This window comes from Cavia porcellus, unplaced genomic scaffold (genome assembly GCF_034190915.1).
Source record: "Cavia porcellus strain 051 isolate PalLab524CR breed Dunkin Hartley unplaced genomic scaffold, mCavPor4.1 scaffold_1, whole genome shotgun sequence".
NCBI lineage: Eukaryota > Metazoa > Chordata > Mammalia > Rodentia > Caviidae > Cavia > Cavia porcellus.
The window spans coordinates 166,248,599-166,264,393 of NW_026947484.1; positions in this window are offsets into that span (position 1 = coordinate 166,248,599).

Sequence of the window (15,795 nt, forward strand, 5' to 3'; positions counted from 1 at the left end):
ACACATAGCACAAAACATGAGTTCTTTGAAACATTTGTCATTCACAATCCTCTTCCTAGTGACACTTAGGGCAAAATGAGGCAACACAGCACAGTACTGTGGTTATTTGATGTTGAGGTCATTGCTGACAGAGAAAGGAAAGGAGTTTGAAACGTGATAATTGACGGAAATACCTCCCAGGCATATGTAAAAAGAGGCTGCTGTTCTGGGCAAGACCCTGGCATCACCAAGTGGAACACTGAGAGCAAGTAGCCCTGTTCCTAGTATAATAAGAAGGCCAAAGGTCAAGTTTTAGAGAAACACTCAAGTAATTCTTTGGTTTAGCATGGTCAAATACAGGAGTCAAAGTTATCATTAAATTAATAGATGAGTGAATGAATAAAGCTCAGATATATCCAACAAAAGCTGCCCATATCACATACCTTGTGCAAGATAAGAGCTCAAGAAATAATTACTTAATTTTTGGACGATAGCAATAGATAACTCATGAGCCCTAGTCACACAGGGATAATTGTAATTTTTCTTCAATAGATCAAGGCATTTCTCAAATAACCTTTGCTTTTCTAATGAATAATTTTGAGATTTTTCCAAATACTTACTGGCCAAAAAAGAGTCAGCATTTTTTTCACAACTTGGCCAGAATTACAATATGCAGACTCATTTTTTAAATGGTGTGTGAGATTCCTTGTGGGAAACTGGATCATCCCGATAGTTCTTGACTCAGTGATTAATATTTAAAAAGTTCCAAAATGAAAATACAGACATATTCAACTCTCTCTTTACCATGAGATGCAGCAATATGCCTAATTTTCTCCTGCTTATAGGCCCCTAAGAAAAATATCTTTATCTGAAATCAACAAATAGCTTTTTGACTCATTGAAATTTCCCATTTTAGTTTTCAGTTTTTTTGAAGATTGCAAAGTCAAAGAACCAACTTGAGGCCATCTTTAAATCACAGCAAACTTTGAGCTACTACGAATGATCATAAACCTTTTGCATTTGTGGAGACTTCCACAATTGTGTCTAAAAGTGAGGTTTACATGTTTATATGTGCTACTTGTTGCCCTCACCAGTACATTGACTGTCCTTTAACAATGAATGACACAGCTACAATATGTCATTCCATGGAGAAACTTCCATGGAGTGGGGTCTAATCAGTCTAGTCATAGCACTATATAGATCTATTTTTTCCCCAAATTGTATATAGAAATGTTTTGTAAGACAATATTCTATTATTAAAGATCCCTGAAATTTGGAGTTGATTTCTATCACTGGATTGTGACCCATGTTCTTGATTCAACTAGGTTTCCCTACTCTTATCAGCAGAGTCCTATCAGCTAATCTTGCTAATAGTGAGGGTGCTTTCAAGTGGCATCCAGATGCCTTAATGCCCTTGGAGGCAGCTAAGGAAGATGCAAAATCTTCTTCATCCAGCAAAGTCCAGAGCTGCGCTGTTCAAGACAGAAGTCACTATCTAAATATGGTTATTTAAATCTAAGTTGATTTAATTAAAGCTGCAAAAGAATGGAGAATTTAGTTTGGTGATCACTGTAGTCACACTGGAAATGCTCTTTGGTGACACATGGCTACAGAATCATACCTCCCTACCACAGAACGTCTCCACAATTGCTGAATGTTCCATTGAACACCATTGTGCTGGGCAACCAAAGAGATGTCAAACACAACAGACTCCATCGCTGTCCTCAGGACAGCGCATTCTTCCCCATTAGCTCAGCAATTCTGAAGGAAATGTGTTTATCCCCAAGACTTTTCCTCCCGGCTGTATTCCCACTGTGTCAGTTAACTCCTTGTTTCTCACATGTCTCTTTTTAGAATGGTGGCATAGAGTCTGGTGTGAGCAAGGGGAGAAAGGAAAATGAATTAGGAGGCATACTGATGTCTAAGCAGTAAAACCCTGTCATTTGGGTTTAGATGGTCTCTCATTGTAAGAAGTTCTAAAGTTTCACTGTAGAGAAAGAAAGAGCTGTTCAAGGGTTGATTTCTGTTCTTTCTGGCAAAGTTTAGCTTCCTGGTTCAAAGAGATGTGTATAAATGGGGCCCACAGGCTTCTCTGACATCAAATCACTCTTACAGCACTGTATTTTGATTAGCTAAGTATAAATGAACCAGAAACTCATGTATTAAATTTCTCCCATGAAAGTCTGGGGAAACTGAAGGGGAAAGTGCTGAGGAAAATGCATTTGGGGTTCACAGGCCTCTCTGCTTCACGCTGAGGCATGCTGCTCTGCTGAAGCAGAGTGCAGAGCAGAGCCAGTCACCACGCTCTGTATCCTGTACCAAGCTTGCAGGGGAGATTGGAAACAACATTTGGGTTTCCAAGTCCTTCAGTTCACAGGACCACACTCTAGGCTGAGAGAGAGAGCCTGTGGCCATGCCTGTCTGGCATGACGATGAGAGGGAGAGTGGAGGACCCCCTGGACTGCAGCTCTGTGAGGTGCAGCCTTTAGATCCAGGTCTCATGGGTTTTCCTGTATTCTGTGGGGAGATCTGAGGCTGAGGAAGTGATATTCTCAGGTCATTTGCAGCCATGAACAGGACAGAGGTAAAAAAGGAGTGACAGAAGACAAGTTAAAAATTCAGGCAGGAGATGATGAGGTCCAGAACTCAGAGCAAAATGAGAATAGTTGAGGAAACAGAAATTAGGGTCCAGTGACCCACTTGTTACACAAAATGAAGTGAGGAAATGAGGCAGAAATTAATTCACTTCATCACACATCTTTTTCATGCGTAACTCTTTTTACTACAGAGTGTCTGCAAACCAAGAAGCCAAGGACATTCATCCATCCATTTACCCCATCCATCCATATATTCATCCATGAGATCCTCATTAATATTTATGAAATGCATGGGCATTATGGACACAGAGACACTTTGCTAGTGCTTGAACCAATGGTGAGCCAATGGTGGTTAGTTTAGGGATGATTGTATTGTAACCCAAATGTTCCTAGTGTCTTATATGTCCACCACCATCATCCCTGCAGAAAGAACAAAGAACTTTCAATGACTTAGACTCCAGCTAGACTCACTCAGAACCTGTTCTATTTTGTCGTAAGGCTTGGAAATAGACCTGAGTTGAGGGAGTGCTGCCTGCTTCTCTGAATCAGTTTGTCTGTCTCTAATGAACCCTTAGTCACTTGGCAGAGAGCAAAATGTTGCATTAGAGAAAATTTCCATTGTTAATATACAGAGGGCTTTATAAATCACCATCTTCATGCAGACCCTAACTTTGTGTCCACGAGCATTTTTGTCTTCTTTCAGTTCAAGGTCATGTGTTTTCATAGGCTGCCAACTGATGAACACTTGCTTCAAATAAGACCTGAAAGAGAAGGTTGTCAAGATGATCTTCTGCAGTGTTCTACATTGACCTCTGTAGCAACACAGTCAGAAAATGCTTGGGATAGATTAAAATGAAGATCTAACTGTCTTCTGAATCTGTGTTTCCCCCACACCACTATTATTTGTGAAGTTGAGGGTACTTCTAACCAGGATAATCAGTTTTTCCACCAAACTGCCTGGGCCAACAAAAGCACAAACAGTGTGGCTGAGAAAAAAAGAGCCTGCAGACATTCGGGTAAACTACACTACATTTGGAGTGTTGCCCTTGACAGGGACAGATCCCACACCATAGCAAAACTGCTCACTCAGGTTGAGCGCGGACACAGCTGGTTCCATGGCCCCAGACATATAATACTCTGGTAAGAAACCAGCAATGGTGTAAGCACTGTTCTCTTCTTGGTGGTGGATTATTATTTTCTGTGTATTCTCTGCTTTGTAAAGGATTCCTATGTTTTTTTTTTTAAATTTTATTTAAAGAGAAAAAAGAAGAAAAAAAAAACAGAAAAAGGGTACAAGGTATACAGAATTTCAGAAAAAATAAACAGGAAATCACTAGTTAATTACATATTGTCATCTTAGAAATAGTTGTTGAAGTTACAAAATTAAAGCATATAGAGGGGACTTTCAAACAGTGAGACTGCAAACAGTTTTGTTCAATGATCCAACAAAACTCAGTAATATCTTATTACTATCTTAATACACTTAATCTATCTTATACACTTAAATATATATGCAGTTATATCTCTTAGAGAACTTTCTTTTCCTTTCTATTGTACAATGACAATTACACATTTTGGGTTTGATTACTCCCACAGTTCTTATAACTTTTTTTTTTGAAGAAAGTAAAACCAAATGTGACATACCAGGACAGAGTCAGTCAAATCAAAAGGATGGACATAATACATAATTTAATACATAATACATAATTTTAAAACAAAATACAAGGTTATCAACAATGGTTACCAACATGCCTCTTGTTATCTTAAAAAGAATCGCCTATATCATCAGTTATAATAAAATTTAACAATACAGTAAAGAATAAGACCAATAAAGCCAAAACATTGGAGACATTAGAGCACTTCAAAAGAAGATAATAGTCAACCAGAATGGGCATCACAATGAATCTTATTGTCTTCATAGTTGTTGCCTATACTTTCAAACTTGGTACTATCTAGCATAACAGAATAGAGGAAAATCAGTCAAAACAAGATGGTGAGAACAATACAGAGTTTCAAATCAAGTTAATAGGAAATCAAAGTGGGTTACTATAATATATCCTGCTATTATTTATTTATTTTTCCCTTAATTACAAGGATAAAAATGAAAAAGTAGATAATAAAAAGGAGATTGAGATAAAAAAGAAGGCATAACAACAAAACAGTGCAGGTCAAAACATAGCCATTTAAGCAAAATAGTGTTTCACCACAGAATAATCTCGACATAATAGTAGTTACCATAGTGACTCTTCCCTTAAAATCTTTGGGTATAACTTCGTATACTGTAGCATCAAACATAGCAAGACAAGTAAAACCATTCAAGAGAATGACAGTATTACAGAGTATTTAGAATCAACTAACAGAAAATGAACAATGGTTTCTGTATAATCTCCTTGTCTATAAAAGTTTTTGTTTATATTATCACATATAATAAAATCCAATAAGGTACAACACGTTAAAACCGATGGAGACAGAAGAACAAAAGCTTGATGGGACTTCAAAACAAGAGGATATTAAATCAGCACTACCTATTATGATGTCTTGTTTTCTCCAAAATGGCTGTTCCTACCATCCAACCTTCTCTGCCTCATTTCTGTTGATCTCTTTTTCTGTCATTGGTTGTCAGTTTGTCCTCTTCATTTCACTTTCTGCTCCATTCATTGTGGCCTCTCTGCCACTGTTTCTGGAATCTTGGTATTTTTTCATTTTTAGAATATCCTGCAGTAATCTCTATAGAATTGAATTGGTGGTTGCAAATTCCCCTAGTTCCTCTTTATCCTGGAAGCACCTTGTTTTTCCATCAATTTCTAGGGACAGTTGTGCAGGATATATCAATCTTGGCTGGAGGTTATTATCTTTCAAAGCTTGAATTATTTCCCCCCACACTCTTTGTGATTTGATGGTTTGTGCCGAGAAGTCTGCTGTAGTTCTGATGGGTGTTCCCTTGTAAGTGATCTGTTTCTTGTCTCTGATGGGTTTTAATATTCTGTTCTTATATTGGATTTCTATAATTTTGATTATTATATGCCTAGATGTAGCTCTGTTTGGGTTGTAGGTTGCTGGGGTCCTGTATTTGAGTATCTTTACCTTTTGCTAAATTAGGGAAATTCTCCTGGATTATTTCTGCAAATAGCTTTTGTAGTTCATTTGTTTGAGTCCCTACTTCTTCTTTTATGTTCTTAATTCTTAAGTTATAGATCCTCTTATCATCTTCTAGTTTTTGTATTATTGCTGTTTGTTTTCTTGTTATTTTTAAGAAGTTTTTCATTTCATGCTCCCACCTTACAAATCTGTCCTCCAGTTTCTTTCAAGCTGTTATGCCAGCTTTCAATAGAGTTTTTAGTTTCCTGGTAATCTCTGTGAACCTGCTTCACGTATTCTATGTTTTCTCTATTTTCTCCATCAAACAATTCATTTAATTAAATTATTTAATTAAATGCTTTATTTAATTAAATTTATTTTATTTAATTAAATACTTCATTTTTGAACTTGTCTATGAGGCTCCGGAGATACCGCTTTATATCTATAGGTGCCATGTCTGATATTGCATGTTTTCTGTCTTCATTCTCTTTTGCATTTTCCTTTCCTGGATCAGTGTTCTCAGGATTGGGGACGGAGGACCCTTTCTTGTTGCTCCATTTTCCCATACTTTTTGTTCCTTCCATACAAGCATATGTAGAAGGCCCAGTTTTTTTTCTCTTTGCTTGTTACAGTTTGTTTGAATCTGCCGGCTAGGTGTTCCTGCCCACTGCAGTGTACTAGGGAGACACAGACCTGGGCAGCCTCTGCTGGGCCCACCTCTCCAGGTCAACCTACTGAATGCTTCACTGCTGGGGTGCACTGCCAGGCACAGGGACCTGATTTGGGCTAGCCTACTGGATCTTAGTCCGTGGTGTCGCCAGGCCAAGTGCTCCCCACCAGCCCCGCTTGAGAGGGGAATATGCGACTAAAGTCACTGCAGGGCCCTGTTCCGGCTAGTCTGCTCTTTCCCAGAATGTCCTCTGTTGGAGCCTCCTAGTCTATGAAAGGGTCCCCATTTCTCTCACTCACTGCAGTTTGATGCAGGGCTCCCTGCCAGTCCGGCTCTCAATGCCATTTGGTTCGCCAATTCCAGCTCTCAGAGCTTTCGTGCGTGTCTCTCCCTGCCGTGTGAATTGGGACGCAGTATCAGCAGCAATAAATTCAAATGGCGGCTTCCAATTCCTCCAGTTTCTGCAATGAGATTTTATCTGTTCCTGTTATAGCATCAGGATTGCATTTCTAGTTGGTTTCTCTCAGCTTAGTTCGTTTCTGGGTCGGCAGGGTACATCTCCCCTCGCACAGGACTCCTCACACAGCACTGCTCCTGGATTCTAAACTGGTAATCTCAGACAGCCTCCGTGGCTGCTGTTGCTTGTCCACCATGTTCTTCTGGAAGTCCCAGGATTCCTATGTTTGTGCCATCTTCAGCTATCAACTGCCGGGTTTGTCTGTGTCTTGCGTGAAGATATTTTTTTCTTTATAAAAGATGAATTCTATAGACACTAAAGATATGTAGACTTGAAGTGCTGATATTTTCCCTTTTGTAAAACTTCCAAGGGCTGGATATTATTCTCAGAAAAATAAAATAAAGCAGCGGAATCAATTAGAAACACAGCTTCTTGTGAATGGCCCCATTCTCCTAGTTAAGAGCAAACTCAAGGTGAGAGCCATGAGTGACAGCAGCTCTGCTGTTCCTTACTGTGAAAATTTGGTCAATTTCCATGATATTTCTGCATCTCAGTTTCCTCATCTGTATAATGGGAAAGTAACTATGCTACCACTTATTGTACTTAACATCTTACAACAGTGCCTGGTGTATAATTACAGTAATCTTAGTAAACGCCAGTGACTACTATCATTTCCTCTGTCTCAGGAGCTCCAAACTCCCTCACCTGTTTTCTATGTGCAAATCCAAATTGCATTTCCCTAATGAGTTTCTCTAATTTGTATTTCCCATTTTTTCTGATACATGCTATTATTTTCACAGACTGAAAAATATTTAAACTTTTAAAAAATAGGTTTTTTTTATTGAGTTTTTATGTTTACAATAGAGATGTTCTTTGTCTCTTTTGAAGTTTGTGTTATTTCTATATTTTAACCTTGTTTTTTTCCTTTTTTGTTACGTATTTTTACTAGTATGTTTGTAATGCATGATGACTATAGTTATTTTGGGGAGTTTGTGCATGTACATAACACGTATTCTTTGCTTGTCCCCTTCCCCTCTCTTCTCGCTCCAAAAATATCCTTCTAGAATGTTCCTTGCTCGGCAACCATGACTTGAAACATCAGTGTCCATTGTTGCTGCTGCTGACTGTATTTCTCAGGAGCTTACCATGTATCAGACACTCTGCCAAGTGCTTCTTATGCATTGTATATTTTAAATCTATAAAAAACTTTAAAAGATAAGTACTATTCATTCATTTAATTCATAATTATCTGGGGCCTACTCTTGCATGCAGTGTTGTAGCCACTAACAGTACAATGGTGAACAAAATGAATTTCCCATCTCCATGCTTATCCCTTCTATCCTGTCACTATTTCAAGACCGTGAGTTCACCAATTAGCAGAGGAGTACCCAAATCCTAGGCTACTGATTCTAAATCCCAAGCACAAGAACCTTTTCAAGGAGTCAACATGAAAATTTAGTTTTCTTTCAGTTTCTACTTCTTCTTTCCTCTTCTCAACATCCTCCACTTCTTGTTTGAGATCCACATGGTCAATGTTAGCTCAAGAGCTGGAAAGAGTGATCTTATCTCAAGAAATAGTCCACACTGGGAGTTCTGCAGACCATGAAGAATGGCTCAGAGGTGGGAGGTCACTCAAGAAGTCATGCTGGAGTGGACTCCGGGAACTTCCTTTGGACTGCAGAGCCCAAGATCTTTTTCTTCTTGTAGACTGCAGAGTATGAGCAACTGAGGTCTGAAACCACTACTGTCCATCTCCCTTCCACCTGAAGCCATGCTAGCAGAGCCAAGAAATGCAAGCCAGGCTCCGAGATGCCTATTTCTAGACTTGTAAAATTGACAGGGCAAAAAAAATTCTCTGTATTTTTCAACCCAGTCACATTTAAGTCAGGTGTGTTTTCAGCATTGTTTTGCTTTGCTTTGCAATTAAAAGATCTTCAGTGACCCAGCACAGATCAAGGCAGGTACTCTCCTTGCTCCCACTAACACTTCCTTCTATCCCTCATCTATGGGCATCAGCCTTTCACTCTGCCTTCTCCTCTTCTCCTTCCTGCTTCCACATCACTTCGTTGTCCTAGAGTTCATATGACTCCTGCCAACACTACTGCTAGGCGTATTAGCAGATATGAAAATAGACTCTCCAATATTTACTCCATAGAAAAATATGCTAGGTTTGTAAGGGACTTGAGGAATAATGTGTTCCAGTCTTTCCTTCAGGTAGGCAAATCATTATTATTCTTACAGGCAGATGAAGCCCAGAAATATGGGAACAACTCATTCAAACTAGTTAATATCAGATTGGGGAATCCACCAAATCCACTGTGATCTCTTACTGTGTCAAGAGATCACAGTATTCAAAGGCTCTAAGGATTTCAGAGGATCTGGATTCACCCCACGGATCTTTAGAAACTGTAATATTGATGAGGTTTAGTAACATGCCCAAATTCCCACTGCTCCTCTGTGACTGTCGTAGGGCAAATAAACAAGCCTTCTGAATCCATGTCTATGTTCTCCTCCACATCAAACTGCTTCTTCCTTTTAAAGTGACTTTTAGAATCTGTTAGCTAGTTATGGAAACTGACTTTGGAATATTTGAAGATATTCAAAGTGCCACCCAAATTACTTGTTAAATCACCCATACTGACTTGATTTCTTTGGAAGTTGTATTCATTCTTAACATAGACCTATAGGACTCAAATATAATTTTAATTATAAATTCATAATTCTGTTGAAATTATGCTATACACACACATCTTAACTGTATCTTCATAAAGTATAGTATTTCTGCTGTTAATGTAACACAGTCCTTTTCCTGTGTCTGCTTTTTATTATGTGTATCTCCTTTTCATTTTCCACCAGAGTCAACTTAAAAACTGTATCTTTATCTCTACAGTTCAAATTTCCAAAAGAGTCTATTTCCATGAAATTACTATTCTTCATTGGACAGAGCTTTTGCACCTGTACATTTTACAGGCAATAGTGCAATCTGTAGATTGCTTTCCTTTGTGTTAGATGGCCACCCTGGGCTAATCAGGCATGATCAAGGAGAAATCAAGACAGGTGATATAAAACATAGCTTTCTTTCAGTAAATAAATACATATGCTTGCCACCTTATGAAGAGCTCTGGTTATTGTAGCATTGGAGAGAAATTACAGATTCCTCTTTGGAATCAAAGAAAAACAAGCAGGAAAAGAGAACCAGGCTCTACACTCAGATCAACCTATAGCCTGTAGTAAAAATAAGACAAGCTTTCAGTAGTTTTTCTGAAAACAACTCCTTTAGGCCTATCTTAAATGGTAGACTATTGATTAGAAATGAACCAGGTAAGGGAAGAGTAGATAACATCATTGTGTAGTAAGGGAAAAGCTTCAAGAAGGCTGAGATGATAAACTACATTTCTTTAAGATTTACCAATAATAAGCACATAGTAGTTTCACATAAATATCTGTGGATTTGTAAAAGCTCCTTAAGTTAACAAGGAGGGAGACCCTGTGATTGTTTGAAATAGACATTTCAAAAAGTAGAAAATTATCTTCCTCAGGTAATGTTGATGCTGGTCAACTGCAAGGCAGGAGATAAAGGTCTATGGCATCTTATTACATAGCCAGCATAGCATCAATTGAATTAACTCATTATTTTCTGATCTGGTATTAAATAAAAGGTCAGACAATTCAGTTAGCTCTAAGTATATTCTTACAGATAGTATTTTACCTTAAAGATTAAGTTTACTCCATGCCATTCTGAAAAGTAGAACATGAGAGAGAGGACAGACGCTAAAGTAAGCCTACTTTCACTTTAATTTAAAAATAAGCTTTCTAATTGCCAGATCTTTTCAAAGATGAAATCAGTACTTTAAGAGAAGATCAAAAATCAGTTCTTTAAGAGAAGAGCCTCTATCTTCAGAGGATTTTAGTGGATGTCCACTTGGTGTGCTTATTGTGAAGGAAGCCTCAGCATAAAGTGAGTTTTCAAGTACTCTGTAAGCTTCTATGAGTGACTTCCTTTTTATCCATGTTGTCTTGTTTGACTTTTTGTGATGGTGAATATCTGACAGAATATTATCAGTCTGTCCCATTCCCTTGGCAAATATCACTAATCAATTACAGCCACTGACTGTCTCTGGAATGAAGTCAGCACCGTGATGCAACTTCTTTGATACTGACCTCGAACTCAACTCACATGTGATAGCACAACCTCATTGTTCTAAATTCAGGACTTGGTAACATGGCTGATTTTATTTGCCAGATTGCTGCAGCTTCTCTTTCTCCTTTCAAGATTAATCTAGAGTTTTCCTTTGGTAAATGAAACGTTTATGCCTGAAACTCTGGAACTCAAATTGTACAAACATCAGGGATTAATATTCTAAATAAGTATCTGATCACATTGAGGAAGCCAGGAGCCACCAATCCAACCCCCTACAGGAGAAGGTCCTATTCTGTATTCATGTTCTCTTGCTACATGACTTGCTTCCTCATTTAATAAAGTTTACCTGAGCAATTACACTCTTAATCTTATTGGTTGACTGTAGTTCTATCCCACCTGCCCTGCGAGTTCCATTTTTCCCCATCTTGAACCCACTACACCTCATGGTTTTACTCTTTAAAAAATCCCTGGAGAGCTGAGGATTTAGCTCAGTAACACAAGAGCCTGCCTCGCAAGTGTGAGGTCATGAGTTTGATTCCATGTACCAAAAAAAAAAAAAAAAAAAAAAAAATCCCTGAAAAAGGCAGAATCCTCTGCAATCTACTTGGTTCTCTCTCAGATGAAAGTTTTATTCTCTCAATAAATATATTCTGCTCCTTGAAAAAAAGTCTACTTGCAGTTTTGTATTCCACACAGGACTTTTGTACTGCTCATTAATCCAATAAACATTTATTGGGCATCTGTATGTCTAGGAAATATACAAAATTTTGTAAGTAAAGCAAGGATGAGTAGACTTAGTCTCTGTATCAGGGAAGCTTATGGTATAAATACACAAAATTAGCAATTACACAAGTAATTGGGCACTATAGCTGTGTCCTATGTTTTTCTGTCTTGCTCTCAGCCCTGTAGTCTAGTAATTCACCAGGATCCTCCAGATTATATAATTTTAAATCCTTTCAAATAAGCATGTTCCTAAGAGTTTCTACTTTCTTTGTCCAGAGATTTTCTCTGATCATCTCTCACCTGCATTAACATAAAACTGGCATTTTCCTCCTGCATTCCAGTGTGATTTTGCTAGGGTCGGATTTGTTGGTGAAAAACTACCCATTTTTGAATGCAACATCTGTTTGTATGTCCTGTTAAAGCATTTGTTTTACCCACATGCATAATAAATCAAGACTTAATGGCCAGATTTCATCTAATCCAATTAATAATAGCTCTCCAGGCAGGGCTACTGTTTGGTTAATGCAAACACATTATCTAACTAAACAATCCCATTTAATGTTTTTAAAAAATTCACTTTTGCACATGTTTCAGTGTGTCCTCAAGTCTGCAAGCTGTCCCATGCTACCCTGCTGACTTGACCCATCACTGCATACTGCAGTCAAACACTTAACTTGCTTTGAATCCATGCATCAGTGAGTCCACGCTGTGCCCTCTCCTGAATTGATTTTAAGATTCATTTTGCCACTCAAGCATATGCTCCTTTGATATTATCTGCCTATTGTAGACCAAACAGACCACACGAGAAGGTCAGAGATCATCTTCGGAGTGCATACTGTGGTCTAGGTTCTTTCATGTGCTATTTTCGATGCTATAGTGACACCGGTGCAGTCCTGCTCCTCTACTTTGGAGTGCTTCACATTCATCCATGGCTTTTGATGACTGAGTTGTCCCTGCAAGAGGCAGCCTCAGCTTCAAAGTTAAACACTACCTAAAGTCACTGGGATGTCCTTTAGCAGTCACCTGCCTTTGACACTGAAAGGAAATATCTATCTTTGTACAATGTCTTTTGAATAAATGTTGAGAGGTGAAATGATTGGAACCAGCCTACTTACTTAAATAGAATAGCACACAGTCTTATTTTTTCTACTGTTATCCCTGTAAACTTCAGCCACCTCCATGCTTAGTATTTCACATGATTATCTCATTAAATCCTAAAGTGCACACTGTGCATTATGCTATTTATTTACCTACTTTGGAAATGATAGAGTAGAACTGTAGCAAGGTTTGTGTATCTTGCTCCTGGCACACTGCTGGCCATCTAGAGGATTTGTTCAAGGAGAAGTATGCCACACTATTCTTGTTGAACATAGCAGAAGAAATATATCAGCCAACTGACTTTCAAATGGACATTCTTTTATCCTAACATTTAGGATGTATGAAAATATGAAGGCAATACAACTAAAGAAAATGTGAAGTAATTGGTTGAAAATACCATTCGACAAAATAGAATGAATGGATTATTGCAAGCCAGGTTAACAAAACAGAATTTAAGTCAATAACTTATTCTAGCAAAAAAGATGTCTCAAGCCAGTGAAGTGAGGTGTTTGCTCCTGTTTCATCAAGTGAGATTTTCCTGTAGTACTTTGTTTTACTTTGAGCCCTAATATAATGTAAAGAATTACTATTAGAATATATGCAAATCATGTTTAAATTGATGAATTCTTAAGCTTTCTTTGTTTGAAAAATTATATTTAAAAAGAAAAAATATTAAACATTTAAAAAAGAAATTATATATTTAATATAAGATAATGATTAAGTAATTCATCCCAGTAGGAATTTAACAGCAGTTTGGCAGCAAGCTGAGAATCTTACCAAAATTATCTAATGAATTATGCTTTTCTTTTTAGCCCATTAATCATCTGCCAAAGAAAATCATTTCAACCATGTATATGTGTCCTTTTCTCTATTATACATCCATCTATCTGTTATCTTGTGATATCATCATGATATTAGGGTGGACATGTAATAGTAATAATACAGAGGTAGGAAGCTTCGTGTTTGCATTGAATATTCTGTTATTTTTAGAAATACTACACCAACAACTTTATACATTAAGTCTTTAGTATAATTTCCTTTTGTGTAATGACAAGTTTATATTGCTGTATACCCTATACCCAAACCAATCACAGAAAAACAGGAAACCAGGTAGGACCTGGATAAAGGGCAAAAGCCAGGCAAAGCTCAGGATTCAGGCAAATACTATGATGTGGAATCAGAGTTTCCAGTTTGATCTCAGGTTTTCAATTGTAGAGGCTAGATTTTCCATAGTGTGTTTTTTATTTAACACATTCCATATATTTATAAGTCTGTTCTCCATGTTTAATGTTATAATGGTGTCTCAGTTCATGAACTTAATTCTTTCCATAATTCTGGTTGCAAAACCAAACTGAAAAAGAACCAAATCAAATTCAGTGATTGGGTTCAATGTTGACCTTGTGGAGAAATTTGGTTTAGTTCTCATCCAATTTGTGTTGTGACCAGAATTGTGGAAAGAATTATGCTTGTGAAGTGAGGTAACATCACACTTTTCAGATTTAACATTAGCTTTTTATTTTTTAAAAATTTTAATGTACTTAACACTAATGCATTGTATATAGACTCTCTATACCATATTGCAAATTCTAAATGGATAAAGATCATATTTTATTATTTCCTTATTAATTCATTTAATAAATCTTATTTTGTCTTGTCCACCTCAGACAAAGTTATTATCTTCAGATAATTTGCAGTCTAGTAGGGAAAGCAAAACAGTAAGTAGGCCCAATTCCATATGATGCCTGCTCAGATCTGAGCTACCTTTAATCTGAAGATGGATTATTCCAAAGACAAGGTTGTCCAGGCAGGAAGGTTAATCTTCAGAAACAAAGAGAACTGAGAACCCATACAGGAAATATTTAAGGATTTCATAGTGCTCTCATGATAGCTGTATCTAAGGAAAGAGAGTTGGAGAGAGTCATCAGATCATATTGAATGGTGTAGGTATCAAGCTAGGTGGTGTTGAGCCACTGAAAATATAATTAGGAGGGAGAAAAAGCATGATACCTAGCTTTTAGAATGATCTCCCCTACAGCAAAGTAAAGAGTGCGTACTCTTTACTTTTTTCTTAGCCAGAGGAGAAGCTAAGAGGCCATTTAAGGTCTCTGGAAATACTCCAGGAAAAGTAAAAGTATATAAAGCTTCAAGGTGAGGGGGACATATTTAAATGAAAGGAATAGAATTTCAAAATAGGTAGGCTTAGAACTGATGTGCCTTGGATGTGGTTATTGGAGACTGAAAGAGGAAGATATATAGCTCCATTTCTTCTTCATCAGTGTCTAATCTCATGCCTGACATGTGAAAATCATTCAAAATCATTTTTATTAAATTCATGAAAAGTAAATAAAGCCCACATACCATCACTACCATTTCATCACCATCCATAAGGCCTAAGAACACAATGGTTATATTGGGCATCAAATCCTTATTAGGTTACTTAAATCATTAACACACCGATTACCCATGAGTATGAATCTATTGCATTTCTGGTTTTTTGTTTGATAGTTTATTTTTTGGTGGTGAGGTGTACTAAGAATCAAACTCATGACCTTGCGTTTGTTAGTCAGGCGCTTATGCTCTTGAGTTATATCCCCATCCCCTGCAACTGAAATTTGCTGAAATCACTAGGTAAGTAGAAGAGACAAGAATAGCCAAGACTGGGTGTTCAGAAATATAAGTGGAAAGTTCTGTCTCCTACACATCCCAGAAAGCTGGGGTTTATCCACTGTTCAACAGTGCAGTGAAAAGCTAGTTTTAATTTTCCAAGGAAACTGCCTTCAGTACACTACAAAATCCTGTAGATACTGAGGTCAGAAAAGTAGACAAGTTGGAATATCATGGACTATGAAGAGAGCTGTACCCTTGTATGGTCCTAGGAACTTGAAAGACACAGGCTATATACGAAAGAGAGTAGTGTCTCTTTTCTCTGGGAAAAGCAAGTTGCAGAGGCAAAACTAGGAGAAAAGTAGCACAGTGCTTTGTATTCAGTTGCTCCACTGCCACTAAAAATAACACAGTGATGCTGCATTTCCTTCTCACCATAATGAATGAT